The sequence below is a fragment of the Mustelus asterias genome, chromosome 10 (genome assembly GCF_964213995.1).
Source record: "Mustelus asterias chromosome 10, sMusAst1.hap1.1, whole genome shotgun sequence".
Taxonomy (NCBI): Eukaryota; Metazoa; Chordata; class Chondrichthyes; order Carcharhiniformes; family Triakidae; genus Mustelus; species Mustelus asterias.
Genome location: NC_135810.1, coordinates 112,813,957 through 112,840,537, shown reverse-complemented (window position 1 = coordinate 112,840,537; position 26,581 = coordinate 112,813,957).

Sequence of the window (26,581 nt, the reverse complement as noted above, 5' to 3'; positions counted from 1 at the left end):
CCTGGCCCAGTCTCAGAGGGCACTTGCTGCGGCCATTGAGAGATGGCCCACGACTCAAGTGGCCATCGGGGAGGGGTTGACCACCATGGGTAGAACGCAGGTGGTCCTTCAGGACTGGCAGTGCCAGGTGACGCCGGAGCTTCTGGAGCTCACTGTAGAAGCACCAGCGTCCCATGGAGTGACCCAGGGTTCAAAAGGGACCCCAAGAGAGGTGGAAGGGCGCGAACACAGGCCGGGGCCTTCCAGCCAGGAGACTGTGTCTATGGCAACACCTTCCGACTCCCCCCTCCTGACACTGGGGCATCTCAGGGGCAGCGGGATGAAGAGGATGTCATGGAAACATCCCAGACACCCGGAGGCCGGCCAGGGCCCTCAAGTTCCAGGGCCTCCAGAGGACGCCCACCACGCGCATCACAGGCCACGGGGCAAGGTAGGCAGCTGGCCCCCTCCACCTCCGATGTACATTCTGGGGAGTCACTGAGGCGCAGTGTGAGGCAGCGTAAGGTGAGGAAGTTGTAGTTGCTCTGAGGTGGTGCGGGTGACGGGCTGCACTAGTTAGAAAGGACTGTCGGCACCTTAATGTTTTCTTGTCACAAGTATTTGAGTTTCACCAGCTTATCTGAACGGCTTTACTGCAAATAAATGTTTTTTCTCCACAACCACCTGCAAATAGGTTGTTTCGAATAGGATCCCTGCCCCATTGACGATCACCCGATGGATGCCTCATGGTGAGATCAGTTGGGACGGCCCCTCAATGCGGCGTCACTGAGAAAAGGAAGCCATTGGTCTCTCGTACCCCACGAGCGATGACCTCCCGTCCCCCAACCCACCCGCCCCAGGGCCCTGTATGGGGGTTTCGGATCCCTTACCCACTAGACAGGCGTGGGCCCAGGTGCCAGCGTGCATGTGGAGCTCAGGCAGCAGTCAGACTGGTTTGCACCAGGGAATCATCAGAATGGTGCTTAGCGAGTCGTCATCACCCTCCTGCCTGGAAAAAATATCGCGAGCACAGAGTACCCAGGCCCAGCACTCTGCTGTGACAACGTGCAGGATAAATGGAAGGCATTTTCCGGGGGTGGGTGGGGGGGTTGGAACCCACAATCACCATCCCCTAGCGACTGAACCGCCTGGATATCAGAGCCTCCCGAGCCACCCTCGCATGCCTCAGCTGAGATGCCAGCCCTGCACCACCTGGCAGGCGTCCCAGGGTTCTCTCATCCTCCCCTTCCTCCTCCTCCTGCTGGTCATCCTCTCCAGTGACGGCCGGCTGGTCATTCTCCACGTCCTCTTCCTCCTCCAAGAGGTCATGTCGCTGCAGAGCCAGATTGTGCAAGGCACAGCACACCACCATTACGCGGGAGGAGATCAGGGGGCTGTACTGGAGGGACCCTCCGGATTGGTCCAGGCACCGGAATTGCATCTTGAGGAGCCCAGTGCACCTCTCTACTGTCGCGTGAGTGGCTACATGGGCTTCATTATAGCGGGTCTCCGCCTCAGTCACAGGCCTCCGCACAGGCGTCATCAGCCATGTCCGAAACGGGTAACCCATATCACCCAGGAGCCACCCCCGCAGCCTGGGCTCCTCCTCAAATGCTTGTGGGATGTCCGACCTCCTCAGAATGAAGCTGTCATGCTCGCTGCCTGGATGTCTGGCACAGACGTGCATGATGGTCATATTGTGGTCACACACGATTTGTACATTCAGGGAGTGGAACCCCTTCCTATTGACAAATTGTTGTGGATTCTGTAGGGGGGCCCTGAGGGCGACATGGGTGCAGTCGACCGCCCCCTGCACATTCGGCATCCCCGCAATTGCAATGAACCTCACAGCCCAGGCTTCCGGATGGGCCGGGTCCAGGTTGAATTTGATGTCCTGCCCAGCCCGGGCAGACAGGGCTTCAGTGACCTGCTTGACACAGGTGTGGACTGAGAACTGGGAGATGCCACAGACATCTCCGCTCGGGCTCTGGAAGGCGCCAGTCGCATAGAAGTTCAGAGCAGCCGTCAATCTGACAGCCACTGAGAGTGGGTGCCCCCCCCATGCCCCTCGGTGCCAGGTCCTGCAACAGGTCACACAGGTGTCGCACGGTATCCTTTCGGAGTCGGAGACGTCGGCGGCGCACGGTGTCCGACATCTCCTCGAAGGACACGCGTGCACGGAACTGCCGGGGTCTCTGCTCCCTCCGTCTCCGAGGCCCCCGCTCTGGGTGGATGGCGGCCACCTCCTGCCTCTGATGGTCGTCTCCCTCCGGTCCTGCAAGTGGTACAGCCTGGGGCTCCTGGGTCCGCAGTTCTTCCTCCATGTCCTCCTCCTCAGCTCCAGCAGCAACCAGAACAGCAAGATCGATTGGTTGCATTGCAAAAGCCATCTCATCACTCTGAAAGGTGGGTAGGGGCGGGGGGGGGGGGGGGGGGGGGGGGGGGGGGCGGGTGGTGCGTTGTGGGGGAGGTGGAGATGAACAAATGTTGGAGTCGTGCAACGCTGCTCGCCCCTGGCACACCAACAATCACAGCCGCAGCAGTGCGATCTGCAAATGCTTTGTGCACATCTTTCAGCCTGAAGTGAGCTGCGGTGCGAGGACCCAACAGCGCTGCAAGACCCGAGGTCAGTGCTGAGACCCGGGTCCGTGCTGCCAGACGGACATCGGAGTTCGTGCACAGTAACAGTCCCCCCTCCTCCCCCACACACTCGCAGAGCCGCCACCGACCCGAGACAGCGAAATGGCCGCAACAACAGGACACCCGTGAGTAGCGGAGAGCTTTCGGACGCCATGCACCTACCTCCTCGCCAACCCTCACTGAGGAAGCGCCTGATTCAGACTTTTATTCAGCAGGTCCCTAAAAGCGCGGTTCCGGATTGGTAAACACGATGGTAAAGGGGGAAATGCTGATAGAGTTGGGCGGGCAGTTCATTAATTCAATTTAAATACATGCAAATGCATTTAAATCGTCGTTGCGCCCGATTTGGGCGCAGAACGGATCCCCGCCATTCGCGGGTCTCAGTAAAGTGGCGATCTGCGCAGACCCGGGTGCCGATCGCGATAAAGGCCTCACACCCGACTTTACCACGATTTCGCGCCCGAAAACGGGTGCAAATTGTTGGTAAAATCAGGCCCTTTATGTTTAAATGGAATCTCCTACAAGCGGAAACATCCTTTCCAAATTGACTTTCTCAAGACTCCTCAGAGGGAGAAAGAGAAAGAGAGGGATGGAAAGAGGGAAGAGGCTGTGGCGTAGTGGATTAGTAATCCAGAGACTGTGGGCAAGATCTGGGGATCTGGTTTCGAATCCCACCACAGCAGATGGTGATACTTGAATTCAATGTAATTCTGGAAGTAAAAGTCTAATGATGACCATGACTAGATTATTAATCCAGAAACTTAGTTAATGTTCTGGGGACTCTGGTTCAAATCCTGCCGCAGCAGATGGTGGAATTTGAATTCAATAAAAAATATCTGGAATTACGAATCTACTGATGATCATGAAACCATTGTTGATTGTCAGAAAAAGCCATCTTGTTCACTAATTACCTTCAGGGAAGGAAACCTGCCGTCCTTACCTAGTCTGGCCGGTGCTGGCGCCTTAAATGTTTACCATTTACATAGATGATCTGGAGGAGGGGACTGAATGTAGGGTATTCAAGTTTGCTGATGACACGAAGGTGAGTGGGAAAGCGAATTGCATGGAGGACGCGGAAAGTCTGCAAAGAGATTTGGATAGGCTGAGCGAGTGGGCGAGGATCTGGCAGATGGAATATAACGTTAGCAAATGTGAGGTTATCCACTTTGGAAGAAATAATAGTAAATTGGAATATTATTTAAATGGAGAAAAATTACATCGTGCGACTGTGCAGAGGGACCTGGGGGTCCTTGTGCACAAATTGCAAAATCTCAGTCTGCAGGTGCAGCAGGTGATCAAGAAGGCGAATGGAATGTTGGCCTTTATCGCGAGGGGGATAGAATATAAAAGCAGGGAGGTCTTGCTGCAACTGTACAGGGCACTGGTGAGGCCGCAACTGGAGTACTGTGTGCAGTTTTGGTCCCCTTATTTGCGAAAGGATATATTGGCCTTGGAGGGAGTGCAGAGAAGGTTCACCAGGTTGATACCGGAGATGAGGGGTGTAGCTTATGAGGAGAGATTAAACAGATTGGGTCTGTACTCGTTGGAGTTTAGAAGGATGAGGGGTGATCTTATAGAGACATATAAGATAATGAAGGGGCTGGATAGGGTAGAGGTGGAGAGATTCTTTCCACTTAAAGGGAAACTAGAACTAGAGGGCACAGCCTCAAAATAAGGGGGGGCCGGTTCAGAACAGAGTTGAGGGGGAACTTCTTCTCTCAGAGGGTAGTGAATCTCTGGAATTCTCTGCCCATTGAAGTGGTGGAGGCTTCCTCGTTGAATATGTTTAAATCACGGATAGATGGATTCCTGATTGGTAAGGGAATTAGGGGATATGGGGAGCAGGCGGGTAAGTGGAACTGATTCACTTCAGATCAGCCATGATCTTGTTGAATGGTGGGGCAGGCTCGAGGGGCTAGATGGCCTACTCCTGCTCCTATTTCGTATGTTCTTATGTTCTTACATGTGACTCCAGATCCAAAACAGTGAAATGGTGGGCAGTTAGGGATGGGCAACAAATTCTGGCCTGGCCAGTGACACCCACGACCCGAAAGTGAAGAGGGGAGAGGAGAATGGGAGAGAGAGGGGAGATGAAGCAGGGGTGAGGGGGGGCGGGGGGGGGAAGAATCGGGATAGGACAGAGAGAGAAAATGGATGCTGTTGAATGCAAATTATGTCAAAACCTTCGGGCAGGGGTATGTAAGTTCCCAAACTTTATTTATTGCATACCCCCACCCAGATCTCTTAGAAGCCCACGTACCCCTACCAGTTTATCAGATTAAGATTTTAGCCCCCTTAATGATCAAATATTAAAGGGGTACAAAATAAACAAATTACAAAATTAAACAATGGCTGAATCATCCCATTAACGCGATGGATCCAATTGTTCAAACATTGACAAACAACATTTGGTGTGATAGTTAGTAGTTCCAATCTCAGGTTGTTTTCAACACACTGATCTCACTCTCCCCTCATGGCCTCTGCGTCGCCAACAATCTCCGCTCCTTGAGAAGTCTTCTCTTAACCCATCTTTCGGGTTCGGTTTTGGTCATCGCCGACTAATCTCTTCCTCGTGGCTCTTTTCCCTGCCAACTTCCAGTTCTGAAGTCCCTGAGGATATTTTTTCTTAACATTAAAGGCACTGAATGAGTGCAAGCCTTTTGTTTGAATTTGCTATTCAGGTTCGTGTGTTGCGTCTGCACACAAATCAATGAAGCATTTTCCATCAAGAGAAAAATTCCTTGAAATTATGGTACAGTTATGCACTTAATTATATGTAAAACTTTGTCAATAAACGTTACGTGATGTTTAAAGTTTAAAATTTTACTTATTAGTGTCTCAAATAGGCTTACATGAACACTGTAAAGAAAAGTTTATTCATTAGTCACAAGTAAGGCTTACATTAACACTGCAATGAAGTTACTGTGAAATTCCCCTAGTCGCCGCACTCTGACGCTTGTTCGGATCAATTCACCTAACCAGTACGTCTTTCACACGCCGACGCCTGTTTGGGTACACTGACGGAGAATTTAACATGTCCAATGGACCTAACCAGCACGTCTTTCAGACTGTGGGAGGAAACTGGAGCACCCGGAGGAAACACACGCAGACGCGGGGAGAAGGTGCAGACTCCACACAGACAGTGACCCAAGCCGGGATTCGAACCCGGGTCCCAAGCACTGTGATACAGCAGTGCTAACCACTGTGCCACCGTGCTGCCCATATATCGACTGATTTTGTGACATTGGGGATTGGGGCGAGGTGAGGATGTAAAGGGTTGCAGACTAATGAGACTAGAGTGGTTTGGGGGACAGAAGGGGCAGTATAGGGCCCCAGACTCAGGGATAGTGAGGAGTGGGGTAGGAGGGGGAGGAGGAGCACCCCAACCCCCAACTGAGGGGGGAGGGTAGGAGGAAGGGGGTGATATATGTCTGGGGTGGAGGAGAAGAGAAAATCATTTGGGGGATTTAATAAGAGCTGGCCTGCCAGGAGGAGATTGGGATAGTGGGAATGGAGACTACTGGATCACACTGAGTTGGGGAGATTGAAGGGAACAAGGCGCCGGGGCACTGAGACACAGGCCTGTATGTTCTGTCCCCAGGATGGCAATTAATGAATGAATAAAATTAGTTAAGAATCAATGGGAATGTGGTGGTGCTCTTAAACATGAATAGTGGAAAGATTTTTTGGACTAAATGAAAAAAAATGACTAAATTCAGACATTTAAGTAATTAATTTCCTTTTGTTTTTCAATTACATATATTTGATGCCTTTGAGCATATTTGATAGCTCTGAGGACACTTGGGGCGGCATGGTGACACGGTGGTTAGCATTGCTGCCTCACAGTGCCTGGAACCCAGGTTCGATTCCCGGTTTGGCTCACTGTCTGTGCGGAGTCAGCACGTTCTCCCCGTGTCTGCGTGGGTTTCCTCTGAGAGCTCCGGTTTCCTCCCACAGCCTGAAAGACATGCTGGTTGAGCCGTGCTAAATTCTCCCTCAATGTATCCGAACAGGCGTCGGAGTGTGGCGATTAGCGGAATTTCTCAGTAACTTCATTGCAGTGTTAATGTAAGCCTACTTGTGACACTAATCAATAAATTGAAAACTCTGCCTTCAAGTGCCTTTTACCTTTGACCCCATTAGATGTCAAAGATGCCAAAAAAGTTGCTGACTGCGCGAAAAGCTAACCAATTTAGAACATTTGACCTAAAATGATCACTGATTGTTTTGAGCCAACTTGAAAGCAAAACTGATGTCAAGATTTCTGTGTAGCTAAGGTTCTGCAGTCTTAGTTGCTCAATGGAGGGGGGAATCCTGCTTCCTACATGAACCTCACTCACTTACTGAAGCACTTACGGAAGGACAGATCAGCCCAGAGGCCATCGCAAGTATAGGCACTGACCATGAAAAGTCCGAGTCCCAGTTTATGAAGCGTCGATTCACGCTGGTGGAATATTGATTTTGATCTTTACAGAATGAGCAAATTTACAGTGGTTTGAGGTGGATTTATTCACTTTGTCATGTGTGTCATCGAATTATCTGACATAGACGGTGCAAATCACATCCTCCGTGCGTGTTGATCTTATCTCTTAGGTGATTATGATGACAATGACATCAACAGTTTCCCTCAGCTGGTTGCATTCTGAAACATTGGCTGAATTTTAACAGCTAGAAATGGATGGGTTGAGGTTGTCAACACTTTAAAAATCTGAAACCTGACTCGAGCGTTCCCACTTTCAGGTTTAACCAGGGCCGGACAATGGGTGGGGCAGCCAACCCACTCCCAGGGGGCAGATTGGCAACTTGGCTGGTTGAGTGAGGCTGGCTACCTCTGAGTTAACCTGCTTCCCTGGTTTTACAATGGGTGGCTGGCTTTCCAAGGCTACAGGAAAACCAGCAGCTCAAGAACAGTGAGCACAGCTTCAGTTGGAGCAGGGCTGGGTGGGGTGGCTGCCAGGAGGTGAAGGTGGGGACAGCTTTGGTGCAGGGAACAGGGGAGGGGGTGTAATTGATGGTATAGCCCTAATGTCATTGGACTCAAGTCCATTGGCACAGGCTAATGCTCTGGGGGCGGCACGGTAGCACAGTGGTTAGCACTGCTGCTTCACAGCTCCAGGGACCTAGGTTCGATTCCCGGCTCGGGTCGCTGTCTGTGTGGAGTTTGCACATTCTCCTCGTGTCCGCGTGGGTTTCCTCCGGGTGCTCCGGTTTCCTCCCACAGTCCAAAGATGTGCGGGCTAGGTTGATTGGCCATTCTAAATTGCCCCTTAGTGTCCCGGGATGCATAGGTTAGAGGGATTAGCGGATGGGCATGTGGATAGGGCCTGGGTGGGATTGCAGTCGGTGCAGACTCAATGGGCTGAATGGCCTCTTTCTGCACTGTAGGATTCTATGATTCTATGATTTCTATATGTGTTCACAGCTGGTGGAATTTAAAATCAAGTTTATTTATTCGTCACAAGTAGGCTAACATTAACACTGCAATGAAGTTACTGTGAAGATCCTCTAGTCACCACACTCCGACGCCTGTTCGGATACACTGAGGGAGAATTTAGCATGGCCAATGCACCTAACAGGACGAACCCCATGCAGACATGCGAGGGGCCAAGTGCCAAGCTGGCCACATGATTTTACCTGCCATGCATGCTGCAGTGACATACAGCTGGGTTCATGCCAGTGACAGTGAGATGAGGCCCTTAATTACCCCATGAGGGCCTCAATTGGTAGCAGGGGTGGGAAGGTTAACATAGATGTTCCTGCCCATAAGTTAATACTGGTGGAGATGGGAAGGCAGCCGGGTTCAGCTATGCCACTATCCTGTCTACTTAAATGCTCTTCTTGCCTCCAAGTTCAACACCAGAGTGAGCCACAGATTCCCTCCAACATTTCAGGCCCAAAAACATCCCATCAAGGAGAGAATGCTACTCTGGGAAAGGAAAAGATAAAGACTTGCAATTATATAGCTGGACTAACTTGCATCTCAAAATAACCAATGACTTTTGAAGTGCAGTGTGATGATAGAATGTCATTGCTATAAATATATATATATGTATATATATATATATATAGCTTTTCTATGTTGAAGGGGACTGTTTTAAAGTTGTGTTTTCTAAGGGCAGTCAGTATGTCTGGAAAAAATAAAGCTCAGATTCTGGGAAAACCTGGTAATTATAGCTATGTAGGCCAGGATTCTTGTTTAAATGTTGTTCAACAGGTAATAGTTAAGCTGTTTCATTTGTAGGAGCTATAGTTAAATTGTGTTATTAAATAATGCTTGTTTTACTATAAAAGATCCCTAATTTGTCAGCAGAATTACTCCTGGAGTGAAGCAAATGATCCTCACATTTATGCCAAAATAGGGAAATTGTTGGGGTCTGGCTTCCCAATACAATTTTGGATTCTGATCCAGGACTCCATCAGTAGTCACTATTATAATGTAGGAAACCTGGCAACCAATATGGCAAAGCAAGGGCACACAAACAGTGATGTGATAATGACCAGAGAATCTGTTTTTTGTGATGTTGATTGAAAGATGAACATTGGTGTTGTGGGAAATGTACCACTGAGTCAGGCTTGAAGGTTTCAAGAATACAGTTTTATTTTAACGAAGCTTCGTGGAGACAAGGCACTAACAAGCAGCAAACCTTCTCTCATCATGACCTGTGTAATGTTATAGGACTCGTCTGTGACATGGGTTATGCATTTATTGCCTATAATTGTACACACTCCCCCTTGTTGTGCTAACTGATAGTCCACTGCGTATCGTGTCTGTTGTGCATATAATTTCAGTTCAGCCATTTCTTGGTTAACAGCCTCCAGTGCTTTTGAAGTGCTGTTTCCCAGGACTGTTAGTCCACAAACAATATGATTCCTATTCTTTCCACTAATCACCCCTGCTGCACCCCCCCCCCCCCCCGCCCCCCCCCCCAGAGATAAGGCTCCAAGGAACCCATATCCCAGTGAGGGTCCCATTGTGCCCGGGGCTTCTCAGTCAGCGCAGAATTCTTTGTTGATAGCCCGAGTTATTATTCTCCTCCGAATATGCCCCTTCTAAGGGCATGGAACAGTCAGTGGTCCGATTGTTCCGACTGCAAAACGGTTTGGGAGGTTTGGTGTTTCTGTCATGTAAGTACCATTGAAGAGGAACACATATCCCTTCTTAGCCCGATGACATTTAGTGTCTTGATTATGAGTTAGTTCATATTGCCAATTGTTCGGTTTACTTGACACCCCGTTTGATCCCACCACCTGGTAAATGTCAAATGGGTATGTCCATTTGGCTGAGCTTACGTGAGTTCCATTGCATTGTCCACAAATAAGCTGTCTTCCTGCAGTTATATTCAGACATTTCTGTTCATCACAAGTGCAAGTAAACTGCCCCTTGTTAACCCGACAATGTTGACGGACACACTGCGTCTGTACGCAGGAATCATTGTTAGGGACAAAGGCATAGGCACATCCCCATCCCTGCCCCATAAAACAAAGCGGATAGCTTGCAGTATCTGAACAAGCTTTTCCTCCCACCTGTTGGAACCCCCCTGCACACAGGATCTGTCGGGTTTACAAGTCCCACACATCTCCCCTGTATACCCCTTTTATATTTGCCAATTTGTCCCTTACAGGGTGTATCTGATGTATCTACAGTAAATAAGTCAGGAGGGGTCCACCCAGGGGTGGCTACAAATAGGGCTTCTACCGATTTTGCTAACGGGTAAGACACAGTTCGATTCCCATGTAAATGTATGTGAGCTTTGTAAAACAAGTTATCCTCCAATCCAGTTAAATTTACAGTCACGACAATGCAAAATAGTACAGTTATATACGCGATTAGATACATATTCGCAACGATCAAATGTCAAACCTAACACTATAATTCATATAATCTTTACGAGTTATATTATCTATCAACCCACGCGCGCCAGTCATTCTTGCTTGCAGCCTTTGCCTGTGTTGAGGAAAGCAGTTCTGTTAGTTCATCAATTTAATTACTTATTTGTTCCCTTGTGTAATTTTAGCTGTGTCCGGTGCTTCCAGACACCTTTCCCTCTTATGTCTATACAGGCACAGGTATCTCCACTAATTATAACTTCATATGGCCCATTCCATTTTGGTGCAAACCCTGGTTTGTCAGGTAATGTTTTTACAAGGACGCGACTTCCCGCTGTTGGGACATCAGGGAACATTTCAAGCTCTCTCTCTGCGTCTTTTATTTCCTGATTGTCCTTTACCAATTTGCGCATCCCTTTCAGTTGGGTGCTCAGTTTCAAAACATATCTCTTGATTTTATCTTTTAGTGGACCTACATCGGTCCCACCTGTTATGATGCTTTCGGGTAATTGCATCACCCGTCCTGTCATTAGCTCATAAGGGGTTAATCCGGTTGTCTGGTTTGTGGTAGCTCTTAATCTCATTAGTATAGTGGGCAATACCTCTGTCCACAGAATACTGAACTATCCGACGTTCGTAAATCGCGGTATTCTGCGGACCTTAATACTGTATTTCACTGACTTCATATACTTTAAACTGACTCATAGACAATATATTTACCTCATTCTTTTGTTCCTGCTTTTCTACCTTTCCACAAAATTACTTATTTTCTTCTCTTAACTTCTCAACTAACTCTTATAGTTTCTTCTTCAAGTCAAAGGAAAAAGCACATGGTTCCTTCCAAGGTTTAAATCCTTTCTTAACATTAAAACATTAAAGCAAACAACAACAAAACATCCACGCAACCACTTTGTTTAAACACACACAGGCACACATGGAAGCTTCCAACAGTCATTCCACAGCATGTCCTTTTTCATTCCATCTGGGATGTAAGTAAAACATTTAAAGAGAATACAGAACGTTGATTAAGACAGTCGCTTTTATTCTTCTTTCTTCCAAACTGTAATGAACTCAAAACAGAAGTAAATTCAAGAAATCTTATCAATTTAATCTTTAACAGTTTTAACACTCTCTCAGCCCCCCCCTGAGGCTAAACCAAGGTGCAAAGCACTGCACCCACTGCCTGCAACAAACACTCCACAGGAACAAACAGGCTTCTACAGCTCCCTGCTCTCAATCTAATACAACAACAACCACCTACATTCGACAAGCTCCCAGATCACACAAACACACTGAAATACAAAAACTAAAATCTCTCCTATCCACCTCCAGGTATGCCACTAGTCCATTCTACCAATTCATCGTAATCTTGGGACATAATCACTCCCATTTTTAGGATGACCTGGTGAGCACTGGAGAGTCCATCCTTAAAAGCCTGGATGAACGCTCGATCCCCTCGACCTGGGTTCCCTTGTCCTGAGCACTCTTGATATACCTGGGACAATCGTTCCCCGTATTCAGAAGCTCCTTCCCCTTTTAACTGTTTTGTTGTGGTAATTCTGCTCCAGTTAGTGGGAGCATTCCCTAATACCCTCTGAATCTCTGCTTTAAACTGGGTGAAGGGTGCCTGTTGGGCATCTATCTCTGATGTTAGGGTAACTACATGTGTCCACTGCCCCCCATTATAATCCTGTGTTGGAGGAGCGGCGGGTCCACCTGCTACCTGTCTCCACTTATCCGCTGGACAGGCTGCCCTGACCAGCTGGTGTACGTCTCTTAGGTGTAATTGGTGTCCTACCCAGATTGTGTCTATTTCTTCCCAGAATTTAGTGTTTGCGCTTCTAGGTTGTAATTAGCCATTATCTGCTGTCTCTTACCTGGGATGAATGGTTTATAATTTGCCTTTGGCTGCGCATCTGTTCCCCCTCGGGTTACTGGCGCTAAGTTGTATTCTAGCGCTTCCCACTCTTCTGAAGGAAGAGTGTGTGGACTCATAAGGAGGTAGAGGAACAGTTTCCCCTCTCCATTGCTTTTCTTCTAAAACCTGGTTTTGCTTCTCCAGTTCCCTCACTCGGGATTCTAATTCTCTAATTCTTTCTTTATCTTCACTCCACTTCTTAGTAGAGGCGACTACTTGCTCAATTAGACCAGCTAACTGATGTATTAATATTACTCCTATCTTCTTTGTCTTGTTTCTCTTTTCTTTATCTATCACTTTCTCTGCTGCTCTAAGGTCTGAGAAGTATCCCAGCCATCTTTTTGCATTCTCTTTATTAACTCTTTCCTCTCTGTCATGTAAACTTCAATGAGAGAACGTGCAGGTCCTCTTTTAACTTCATTATCTTCCATTTCGCAGACTTCACTAACCCCGGCCACGATTACTCCCTAGTAAAGTGTGCTCTCTACTGGAGGAACTTTACTATCCCCGGCCACTATTGCTACTCGAGCACCGAGTTTCACTACCGTTACAGGGTTTCAAGTTATACTCACAGCTTCCACTATTACCACCTCGGCAATGTGTTTCTCTACCGGAGTCCGGTTTAGGTCAGAGTTGATCAAGCTCCTTTTCCGCCCCGCTTATCACAACATTGACAGGACAGTTCCCAACATTTCAAACTTTCATGCAATCAGAAAGCAACTCTGCGTTTGTTCGCCACGACAGAGTTTGATATTAACCGACCTCTGCCACTTGTGCTTCACAATCCTAAGTGCCCTTGGTGTCTCTTTACCCACTTCAATCTCCTGGCCTTCGTGTGGGAGGTTTCTCCTCTTCACAGCCGGTCTGAGGCAGGGTTTTGAGACAGGCACTACCTTGACCTCTTGTCAGTCAGCACAAGCAACAGTTACTTATCACTATCAGCAGTTAGTACTTATCACGATATCACATACAACAATACTTATTACTACAAATACCCCTTAAGTTTAACCCCTTAAGTTTAACCCCTTGCAAACTGTATTCTTGACCTTGTCTGACTCTCACAGATTCAGTGATCTCTACCCCGGCTCCGATCGTGGCCAATCGATCTCGCCAGTAATAGGATCCTGCCGACTACGCCAATTGTTGTGGGAGATGTACCACTGAGTCAGGCTTGAAGGTTTCAAGAATACAGTTTTATTTTAACAAAGCTTCATGGAGACAAGGCACTAACAAGCAGCAAACCTTCTCTCAATGAGACAATAGGAGCAGTCCATCTTTATACCCTTTACACAATAGTTGGACCGGACATCTGGCCATTATCACATCGTTGTAATCAAGTAGGTGATCGATCGTTAACACATCGTTATTGACAAATACAGACAGATACAGACATAAGCATGTTAACATCGCATTGTTCTATGAATGGATACATTTCCTACGTCAGTGACCATCAATGGTTTTAGTGTCAGTCTATTCATATAGTAATTTACAGTAATTGGTTTTCCTGCAGTTATGTATTCCCGATCCCACCTGTAGCGAATCTCTTTACCCAACCCTATTGTCCTTATCCTAAAGAGTGCCTCAAGCCCTGGCTGGCTTCCTGCAGGATCTGATTCCTGCAGGTTTAACTTTAAATAGCTGTCTGTCCTTTATGTTTTAATCTCAGGTGGCTGCCTGTACTAAAAGTCAGTGCCTGTTTAATGTCTCTTTCCCAGGTGACTGTTTATGTGCCAGGCAGTCATTTTTTAATTCCCACTTCATTGGCCTGACTCTGGGAATGATTCCTCTGGCTTTTTTAATGCAGTGTCATGGAATCTCTTACATCCACCTGACCACACAAATGGGGCCTCTATTTACTGTTTCATCTCAAAGGCAGCAACTCCAACAGTGCAAGGTTCCCTCAGTAATGCATTGGAACATCAGCCTTGATTTTTTTTGCGCCCTGGAGTAGGACTTGAACCTTGCAACCAACTAACTCAGCGGGAAGAAGGCTGTCAACTGAATCACGGCTTGCACTGTCTACACCAATGCTACAGTCCTCACCAATGACAGCATCCACGCCCATATAGGGAAAATGGCACTAACCATTTCTCATTGCTACAGCCATCCATTATAAATGGGTGGCACAGTGGTTAGCACTGCTGCCTCACAGTGCCAGGGACACAGGTTCCTGCCAAAATGTATTAAGCACACTGAATATTTTGTGCCGTTCAATAATTTCTGACCCCTGACTGACCCATTTCATAAGGAAAGTCATATCTTCGCAAAGTTCAACTTCAGAATGATTACAGTGCTTCCTGCAGTGCGTGCTATCGACAAAATGCATGGCAGCAACTTATTCAAGCTTCTTGGGCAGCACGTCCCAAACACATGACTTCCACCATTTAGAAGGACCAGGCAGTAACATAGAACAGTACAGCACAGAACAGGCCCTTCGGCCCACGATGTTGTGCCGAGCTTTATCTGAAACCAAGATCAAGCTATCCCACTCCCTATCATCCTGGTGTGCTCCATGTGCCTATCCAATAACCGCTTAAATGTTCCTAAAGTGTCTGACTCCACTATCACTGCAGGCAGTCCATTCCACACCCCAACCACTCTCTGCGTAAAGAACCTACCTCTGATATCCTTCCTGTATCTCCCACCACGAACCCTATAGTTATGCCCCCTTGTAATAGCTCCATCCACCCGAGGAAATAGTCTTTGAACGTTCATTCTATCTATCCCCTTCATCATTTTATAAACCTCTATTAAGTCTCCCCTCAGCCTCCTCCGCTCCAGAGAGAACAGCCCTAGCTTCCTCAACCTTTCCTCATAAGACCTACCCTCCAAACCAGGCAGCATCCTGGTAAATCTCCTCTGCACTCTTTCCTGCGCGTAAGTAAGCCTCTGTGACAATTCTATCACCTGCAAATCCCCCTCCAAGTCACACACCATTCTGACATGGCTCTGAACCCAGTAAGAAGTCTCACAACACCAGGTTAAAGTCCAACAGGTTTATTTGGCAGCAAAAGCTAGCTTTCGGAACAGGCTGTCCCTTCGTCACGTGGGTGGGATTTCTGATCACAAACAGGGCACAAAGACACAAACTCAATTTACATGAATAATGATTGGAATGTGAGTCTTTACAACTAATCAAGTCTTAAAGGTACAGACAATGTGAGTGGAGGGAGCATTAAGCACAGGTTAAAGAGATGTGTATTGTCTCCAGACAGGACAGCTAGTGAGATTTTGCACATCCAGGCAGGTTGTGGGGGTTACAGATAGTGTGACATGAACCCAATATCCCGGTTGAGGCTGTCCTCATGTGTGCGGAACCTGGCTATCAGTCTCTGCTCAGCGACTCTGCGCTGTCGTGTGTCGTGAAGGCCGCCTTGGAGAACGCTTACCCGGAGATCAGAGGCCGAATGCCCGTGACCGCTGAAGTGCTCCCCCACAGGAAGAGAACAGTCTTGCCTGGTGATTGTCGAGCGGCGTCTCCACCATGCCTCGGGACATCCTTTCCTGCAGCTAGATAATGTTGGCCGAGTTTCAAGAGTATGTACCGTGTACCTGGTGGATGGTGTTCTCGCGTGAGATGATGGCATCCGTGTCGATGATCCGGCACGTCTTGCAGAGGTTGCTGTGACAGGGTTGTGTGGTGCCGTGGTCACTGTTCTCCTGAAGGATGGGTAGTTTGCTGCGGACAATGGTCTGTTTGAGGTTGTGCGGTTGTATGAAGGCAAGAAGTGGGGGTGTGGGGATGGCCTTGGCGAGATTCTGCACACTGGTTCCGCACACATGAGGACGGCCTCAACCGGGATATTGGGTTCATGTCACACTATCTGTAACCCCCACAACTTGCCTGGATGCGCAAAATCTCACTAGCTGTCCTGTCTGGAGACAATACACATCTCTTTAACCTGTGAACAAAGAACAAAGAACAGTACAGCATAGGAAACAGGCCCTTCGGCCCTCCAAGCCTGTGCCGCTCTTTGGTCCAACTAGATCAATCGTTTGTATCCCTCCATTCCCAGGCTGCTCATGTGACTATCCAGGTAAGTCTTAAACGATGTCAGCGTGCCTGCCTCCACCACCCTATTTGGCAGCGCATTCCAGGCCCCCACCACCCTCTGTGTAAAAAACGTCCCTCTGATATCTGAGTTATACTTCGCCCCTCTCACCTTGAGCCCGTGACCCCTCGTGATCGTCACCTCCGACCTGGGAAAAAGCTTCCCACTGTTCACCCTATCTATACCCTTCATAATCTTGTCCACCTCTATTAGATCTCCCCTCATTCTCCGTCTTTCCAGGGAGAACAATCCCAGTTTACCCAATCTCTCCTCATAGCTAAGACCCTCCATACCAGGCAACATCCTGGTAAACCTTCTCTGCATTCTCTCTAACGCCTCCACGTCCTTCTGGTAGTGCGGCGACCAGAACTGGACGCAGTACTCCAAATGTGGCCTAACCAGCGTTCTATACAGCTGCATCATCAGACTCCAGCTTTTATACTCTATACCCCGTCCTATAAAGGCAAGCATACCATATGCCTTCTTCACCACCTTCTCCACCTGTGTTGCCACCTTCAAGGATTTGTGGACTTGCACACCTAGGTCCCTCTGTGTTTCTATACTCCTGATGACTCTGCCATTTATTGTATAACTCCTCCCTACATTATTTCTTCCAAAATGCATCATTTCGCATTTATCCGGATTAAACTCCATCTGCCACCTCTCCGCCCAATTTTCCAGCCTATCTATATATGTGCTTAATGCTCTCTCCACTCACATTGTCTGTACCTTTAAGACTTGGTTAGCTGTGAAGACTCACATTCCAATCATTATTCATGTAAATTGAGTTTGTGTCTTTGTGCCCTGTTTGTGATCAGAACTCCCACCCACCTGACGAAGGGACAGCCTGTTCCGAAAGCTAGTGGCTTTTGCGACCAAATAAACCTGTTGAACTTTAACCTGGTGTTGTTAGACTTCTTACTGTGTTTACCCCAGTCCAACGCCGGCATCTCCACATCTTGGCTCTCAACCACCATTCCTTCATTGTTCTTAGATCAAAAACTCCCCTATCTCTATCTCAACGGAATCTACTTTGCAAACTTTGTGAAAGATCTGATATCATGTATAAAAGCACGTCTGACATTTCCCTCTTTGTTCTTTGCTTATTTGTTTCCATGCTGAGTGATTCTTGCACTGTGATAGGCAATCTGAAATAAAATGGCCCGAATATTACTATTTTTTAAAAATAGGCAATTGTTCAGGTGGCAAATTGTTATCCCATTCTCTGCAAAACTGTGGAACCTGATCACAGAATTACTATTTTAGTGGTAGCAAAATAATGGGAGTAAATTGGGAATGCAGGTACAGATTTAATCCCTTTTATCGCTCTGAATTCATTTGGAGTGAAATTTTGTGGGGAATGGAAGGAAATTTGGACTAGCAATCTGGCCTTGAAGGGGATCTTTGGATGCTAATGACGGAATTTTACCGCCTCGAGGCTCGTAGGATCCCGCCCGAGTCCAACGGAGAAAGCAGTTCTGCGAGCCTCACCCGCCCCATTTCTGGGGTGGGCAAGGTGGTAAAATTCCAGCCAAAAGGGCAATTTAGCACGGCCAATCAACCTAACCTGCACATCTTTGGACTGTGGGAGGAAACCAGAGCACCCGGAGGAAACCCACGCAGACACGGGGAGAACGTGCAGACTCCGCAAAACAGTGACCCAAGCTGGGAATCGAACCCAGTTCCCTGGCGCTGTGAGGCAGCAATGCTAACCACTGCGCCCCCCCCCCCCATCTTTAGCCCTATCAACCAAAACTAACAAGTGTTTGAGAATAGCAAGCATAAACTGGGCAAATTCATCCAGAGACACATTTTTCGACAAATTGAAGTTGAAATGAAGCATTGAAAAATCCACTTCACCAAGCACCAAGTGAATCTATTCAATGAGCCAACTTGAGTTTGTAACAGAATCCTCTCGAGGGTTTTAGGTTATGCAATGTGACAGGAAGAATCAATGCATCAACACATCCCGACAAAATTCCTTTGCTGTTTTAATGATGGCATCAGATGACTGAATCCATTCAAATAGCAGGATTTTATACGACCGTGCTAATGCTTTTGTTACCACCAACCCACAGTGGGGTTTCAAGGTGCATGCATTTGTTTTCTTGCATTACTTATTGTGGTGAACCACTGTTACTACAAGTATGTACCTGGACACACCCATGCTGCACCTGGTCTAAGACTCCTCCCTTTCCACCTGGGGCCCCTCCCTTTCCACCCAGAGTGGGGCATAAAGGTGATGGTCCCTCCTCCTTGCCTCAGTTCAGACCAGGTCAGCTACAAGGGTGTGCTCCTGTTCTCAGTGAATAAAAGCCTATTAGTTTTCTCTCACTCTCAGAAGTCTTCGCGTTGTAATTGATAGTGCATCAATTTTATTCACTGAGAGAAAAAAAAAGCAGGATGGAGCAGCTTTTAAAGCCTGACACTCTAAATTTAGATCCACAAGCGCCCGGGCCAGCCAACAGCTTTAATCACTGGCTGAAGTGCTTCGAATCCTTCCTCGGAGCCTCCACGGTCGTCCGGTCCGATGCAGACAAGCTACACGTGCTCAACGCCCGGGTAAGCGACGCAGTTTTCGCCACCATCTGTGACGCAGAAACGTACGCTGATGCGCTAGCGCTCTTAAAGAGCCAATACAGCCATAAGATGAACGAGGTCTACGCCAGGCATCTGCTAGCTACCCGTAAACAGCGGCCGGGGGAATCAAATGCACAGTTCCTCCGCGAACTCCGTGCGCTCGGCAGGGCCTGTAACTGCAAGGCTGTATCCGCTGCGCAGCATACGGAGGACTTGATCCGCGATGCCTACGTTACGGGCATTGCATCCAACTACATTCGACAGCGCCTGCTAGAACAAGGTGGGCTAGATCTTCCAAAAACTGTAGCGCTCGCTGAATCCCTCGAAGTAGCATCACGTAACCTCATGGCGTACACGCCCGACCACGCGACATCGTGGGCCTCACGGCTAATATCATCCCAGTACCTAGGAGGGCCTCCGACTTACACCACGCAGCGCCCCACCAATGACTCAACGGCCGCGGCAGCCCCGAAGTGTTACTTTTGCGGCCTAGCGAAACACCCCCAACAACGCTGCCCGGCAAGGGAGGCATTCTGCTCAGGGTGTGGAGAGAAAGGCCATTACGTGAAAGTCTGCAAGGCAAAGTCAAAACCGAATAGCGCAGCATGCGACCCGAGGGAACAGAAAACCCGATCGCCATCAGCCGTGTGGGAGACAAGGGGGCCGCCATCTTGGACACAGCCGACTGCATGCGAGACAAGGGAGCCGCCATCTTGGACGCCGGCTGATGACTCTTCGGGATCTACGGTGGCAGCGATCCAGCTGGACCAGTCTCGTCCACATCAGCTCGCCAGGTCTATGATTGGGATTGTTTTCGCTGGAAAGGCGGCGGCTAAGAGGGGATCTTATTGAAACATATAAGATGATTAGAGGTTTAGATAGGGTGGATAGTGATAGCCTTTTTCCTCTGATGGAGAAATCCAGCACGAGGGGGCATGGCTTTAAATTGAGGGGGGGTAGTTATAGAACCGATGTCAGGGGTAGGTTCTTTACCCAGAGGGTGGTGAGGGATTGGAATGCCCTGCCAGCATCAGTAGTAAATGCGCCTAGTTTGGGGGCGTTTAAGAGATCCGTAGATAGGTTCATGGACGAAAAGAAATTGGTTTAGGTTGGAGGGTCACAGTTTTTTTTTTAACTGGTCGGTGCAACATCGTGGGCCGAAGGGCCTGTTCTGCGCTGTAATGTTCTATGTTCTATGATGGACATACAGGTAAACGGCCGTGCGGGAAATTGTTTGTTTGACAGCGGGAGTACAGAGAGCTTTATCCACCCTGATACTGTGCGCCGCTATGCCCGTTCGGTACGGCCAGTCAAACAAACCATTTCCTTGGCCTCAAAGTCCCGCTCCGTGGTTGTCCTTGGGTACTGTGTGGTGACTCTTACGGTTCGGGGGACCGATTACGCAAATTTTAAGCTCCTGGTGCTCTCACACCTCTGCGCTCCCATACTCTTAGGCCTCAACTTCATGACACTACTTAAGAGCGTCACACTACAGTACAACGGGCCCCTTTCCCCGATCTCGGTCTGCAACCCTCAGTTCCTGGACTACCCACCGCGCACCACCTGCGGCCTTTCGACCCTCCAAGTCACCTCCCCACCGCTGTTCGAACACCTCACCCCCGAGTGTAAGCCCATTGCCACTAAGAGCAGACGGTACAGTGTGGGGGACAGGACCTTCATTAGGTCCGAGGTCCAGCGGCTCCTGAAGGAAGGGATCATTGAGGCGAGCACCAGCCCTTGGAGAGCGCAGGTGGTAGTGGTCAAAACTGGGGAGAAACACCGGATGGTCATCGATTATAGTCAGACCATCAACCGGTACACGCAGCTGGATGCGTATCCCCTTCCGCACATATCCGACATGGTCAATCGGATTGCGCAATACCGGGTGTTCTCCACGATAGACCTCAAATCGGCCTACCACCAGCTCCCCATCCGCCCGGAGGACCGCAAATATACGGCTTTCGAGGCGGATGGCCGCCTCTACCACTTTCTTAGGGTTCCCTTCGGAGTCACCAACGGGGTCTCGGTCTTCCAGCGCGAAATGGACCGAATGGTGGACCAGAACAGGCTGCGGGCCACCTTTCCCGTACCTGGATAACGTCACCATCTGCGGCCATGATCAGCAGGACCACGACGCCAACCTTAACAAATTCCTCCGCATGGCCGCTCTCCTAAATCTGACCGATAATAAGGAGAAGTGTGTCTTCCGCACTCACCGCCTCGCCATCCTGGGATATGTGGTGGAAAACGGGGTCATCGGCGCCGATCCCGACCGCATGCGCCCCCTTATGGAACTCCCCCTCCCAACCACGCTTAAAGCACTGAGGAAATGCCTGGGCTTCTTCTCATACTACGTCCAGTGGGTCCCTAATTACGCGGATAAGGCCCGTCCGCTCATCAAATCCACCCTTTTTCCCCTGTCGGGAGAGGCTCGCTCAGCCTTCAACCGCATCAGGGCAGACATTGCAAAGGCCACGATGCACGCTGTGGACGAGTCAATCCCCTTTCAGGTGGAGAGTGATGTGTCTGACTTCGCCCTGGCCGCCACCCTCAACCAGGCTGGCAGACCCGTAGCCTTCTTCTCACGAACCCTTCAGGGCTCGGAAATCCGACACTCCTCAGTCGAGAAGGAGGCTCAGGCCATCGTCGAAGCGGTGCGACACTGGCGCCACTACCTAGCTGGCCGACGGTTCACCTTGCTCATGGACCAACGTTCGGTGGCTTTTATGTTCAACAACACGCAGAGGGGCAAGATTAAGAATAAGATACTGAGGTGGAGGATTGAGCTCTCCACCTGCAATTATGATATCTTATACCGGCCCGGGAAGCTCAATGAGCCTCCAGACGCCCTGTCTCGCGGAACATGTGCTAACGTGCAGGTGAACCAACTACAGACTCTCCACAATGACCTCTGTCACCCGGGGGTCACCAGGCTCTACCATTTTATTAAAGCCCGTAATCTGCCCTGTTCTGTTGAGGACATCCGGTCTATAACCAGACACTGTCCGGTCTGCGCAGAATGTAAGCCATACTTTTATCGGCCGGACCGAGCACACCTCAGAAAAGCCACCCGCCCTTTTGAACGCCTCAGCGTCGATTTCAAAGGGCCCCTTCCTACTTCTGACCGCAGCATCTATTTCCTCAACGTGATAGATGAGTACTCCCGATTCCCCTTTGCCATCCCCTGCTCAGACATGACTTCGACCACGGTCGTCAAGGCCCTGCACGGCCTCTTCACCTTGTTCGGGTACCCCAACTATATCCACAGCAACCGGGGATCATCACTCATGAGCGATGAGCTGCATCAGTACCTGCTCTCCAAGGGCATAGCCTCGAGTAGGACTACCAGCTACAACCCCAGGGGTAACGGACAGGTGGAGAGGGAGAACGTGACAGTCTGGAAGGCCGTTCTACTAGCGCTACGGTCTAAAGGCCTTCCTGTCTCCCGCTGGCAAGAAGTACTCCCTGATGCACTACACTCAATCCGGTCCCTCCTGTGTACAGCCACCAACGCCACCCCGCACGAGCGGATGTTTGCTTTCCCGAGGAAGTCCTCCTCGGGAATCGCACTACCGTCGTGGCTGGCGTACCCAGGCCCAGTTCTGCTCCGGAGGCATGTACGACCCCATAAGTCGGATCCCCTAGTTGAGAAAGTCCAGCTACTCCACGCCAACCCCCAATATGCCTGTGGGGCATACCACAATGGGCGGGAGGACACGGTCTCTATCCGGGACCTGGCGCCTCCGGGTGCCCCGGAGCCCACGATGACCCCACACCCTTAAACCCCTCTGTTCCGGTAGCACCAGGTCCACTTACATCTTTGCCTATTGTACACAGCTCGCCTGAGCCCCCGGAGTCACCACGCAGGACCAGACCAGATGGGACGACGGCGGATTCGAGCGGCTCCACCCTGCCACCGGCAGCAACCCCCCAACCGGTACTACGGCAGTCACAACGACTGGTCAAGCCGCCCGACAGGCTGAACCTGTGAAGGGTCGACGCCTCACCTCAGCTTGTGACTTTTCTATGTATATATACTCCTGTACATATAGTTCCACCCACCCCGCCGGACTCTTTTTTAAAGGAGGGGTGAATGTGGTGAACCACTGTTACTACATGTATGTGCCTGGACACACCCATGCTGCACCTGGCCTGAGACTCCTCCCTTTCCACCTGAGACCCCTCCCTTTCCACCCAGAGTGGGGTATAAAGGTGATGGTCCCTCCTCCTTGCCTCAGTCCAGACCAGGTCAGCTACAAGGGTGTGCTCCTGTTCTCAGTGAATAAAAGCCTATTAGTTTTCCCTCACTCTCAGAAGTCTACGCGTTGTAATTGATAGTGCATCACTTATTTCTTGGTTAATTTGGATTTTGATTTGAAATCGATTTGGAATATTGGCAACATGAACAGTACAACAAAACAAAAGATTTGTATTTATACAGTGCCTGCATCCCGAAGTGCTTTGCAGACAATTAAGTACTTCTGAAGTGTAATGTAGGAAATACAGGTGCCAGTTTGTGCACAGCAAGCTCACACAAACAGCAATAAAGTAATGACCAGATAACCTGATTGTGATGTTGGGTGAGGGATAAATTAAAGTTTATTCATTCGTGTCACAAATAGGCTTACATTAACACTGCAATGAATTTGCTGTGAAAATCCCCCGGTCGCCACACTCCGGCGCCTGTTCGGGTACACTGAGGGAGAATTTAGCATGGCCAATGCACCTAACCAACACATCTTTCGGACTGTGGGAGGAAACTGGAGCACCCGGAGGAAACCCACGCTGACACGGGGAGAACGTGCAGACTCCGCACAGTGACCGAAGCTGGGAATTGAACTTGGGTCCCTGACATTGTGAGGGCATGAGGTGGAGGTGCCAGGCCTTGGACTGGGGTGGGCACAGCAAGGAGTCTCACAACACCAGGTTAAAGTCTAATAGCTTTATGTGGAATCACGAGCTTTAGGAGAGCTGCTCCTTCATCAGGTGAGTGGCTCTAACCTGGTGTTGTGAGACTTCTTACTGTGAGGCAGCAGGGTTAACCACTGTGCCACAGTGCCACCCCATATATGTGAGGACTCTAGGGATAACTCACCTACCCTCCTGTAAAATAGTGCCATGGAATCTTTTATGTCTATTTTCCAGTGCCCAATGTCTTTGCTGAATAAGACACCTCTAACAGGACTTGTTCAGTACCACGCTGATGTGTCAGCAAAGATTTCTGAGCTCCAGGTCTCAGTGAAACTTGGACCCAAAACTGACGTGTGGTTGTGCAACTCACTGAGCCAGAGCTGGCATTGACATCAGATACAAATAAGGAGTTCTTCTATGCTTTCAGTCACCAAATTCAGTGATTTGCAGATCCTATCATTTTACCTCAGGCGCAGTGACAGCCATGCTGAAATAACCGTGTGAAATAACTTCTGAGGGGCGAGGGCGGAGAGAAAGATCAACTTAATGTGAGGTAGGTCCATTCAAAAGTCTGATAGCAGAAGAAGAAGCTGTTCTTGAATCTGTTGGTACGTGTCCTCAGACTTTTGCATATTTTTCCTCACGGAAGAAGGTAGAAGAGAGAATGTCCAGGGTGTGTGTCGTCCTTATATATGCTGGCTGCTTTTCCGAGGCAGCAGGGAGTGTGGACACAGTCAATGGATGGGAGGCTGGTTTGTGTGATGGATTGGCCTACATTCACGGTCTTTTGTAGTTTCTTGCAGCCTTGGGCAGATCAGTAACCCTACCAAGCTGTGGTACAACCAGAAAGAATGCACTATAGTTAAGAAAGCCCACCAACGCCTCTACTTTCTTCGAAGACTAAAGAAATTTGACATGTCAGCTACGACACTCACCAACTTTTACAGATGCACCATAGAAAGCATTCTTTCTGGTTGTATCACAGCTTGGTATGGCTCCTGCTGTGCCCAAGACTGCAAGGAACTACAAAAGATCATGAATGTAGCCCAATCCATCATGCATACCATGATGTAGGAAAGATGTGGAAGTGTTGGAAAGGGTGCAGAGGAGATTTACCAGGATGTTTCCTGGTATGGTGGGAAAATCGTATGAGGAAAGGCTGAGCGGCTTGAGGTTGTTTTCGTTAGAGAGAAGAAGGTTAAGAGGTGACTTAATAGAGGCATACAAGATGATCAGAGGATTAGATAGGGTGGATAGTGAGAGCCTTTTTCCTCGGATGGTGTTGGCTAGCACGAGGGGACATAGCTTTAAATTGAGGAGTGAGAGATATAGGACAGGTGTTAGAGGTAGGTTCTTTACTCAGAGAGTAGTAAGGGCGTGGAATGCCCTGCCTGCAGCAGTGGTGGACTCGTCAACGTTGAGAGCGTTCAAGTGGTTATTGGATAAACATATGGATGATATTGGAATAGTGTAGATTAGAGGGGCTTTAGATTGGTTCCACTGGTCGGCGCAACATCGAGGGCTGAAGGGCCTGTACTGCGCTGTAATGTTCTATGTTCTATGTTCTACCAGCCTCCCATCCATTGACTCTGTTTGCACTTCCCGCTGCCTCAGAAAAGCAGCCAGCATAATCAAGGATCCCACGCACCCTGGATATACTCTCTTCCACCTTCTTCCATCAGGAAAAAAGATACAAAAGTCTGAGGACATATATCAACCGATTCAAGAACAGCTTCTTCGCTGCTGCCATCAGACTTTTGAATGGACCTACCTTGTATTAAGTTGATCTTTCTCTACACCCTAGCTCTGACTGTAACACTACATTCTGCACTCTCGTTTCCTTCTCAATGAATTGTATGCTTTGTCTATAAAGCGCGCAAGAAACAATATTTTTCACGGCATACTAATATTCCAAATTTTGCAGGTTAGGTGGATTGGCAGAACCTAAATTGATGAATTGATCCTTAGGGCCTGACTTTACCATTTTGATTCTAAGTGCTGAATCTGGGCACAATTCAGATCTGACTTGGAAACCTGTTCTCAGGTGCCCCCAAATGCACTTGGCCTGAAAAAAAAATCAAGGGTCTGAATCGTGTTGTGGGCGGGGCTTATCGTGCCCGAAACAGACATCACTGTCCCCCTTATCCAACCGCCCCCGCTACCCAGACTGATCGCCACCCCCTGCCCCCTTCCCCCCCCCCCCCCCCACCAGAGATCCATCTAGCCTCCCCCCCACCAGAGATACATCTTAGCAACCTCCCTCCCCCCCCCCGAGAATGACCTGGCCTCACTCCCCCCCCGCCTCCCCAGAGAATGATCTGGCCTCACTCCCCACCCGCCAAGAGAATGATCTGGCCCTCACTCCCCCGCACCCCCCCCCCCCCCCCCCGGGATTGATCTGGCCTCACTCCCCCTGCCCCCAAAGAGAATGACCTGGGCCCCCCTCCACCTCCACCCCCCCGGAGAATGATCTGGCCTCACTCCCCACCCACCAAGAGAATGATCTGGCCTCACTCCCCCCGCAACCCCCCACCCCCCCCCCCCCACCCCCCCCGGGATTGATCTGGCCCTCACTCCCCCCCTCCCCCCCACAGAGATTGATCTGGCCTCACTTCCCACCCTCCCAGAGAATGATCTGGCCTCACTGCCTCCTCCCCGCCGCCCCAGAGAATGG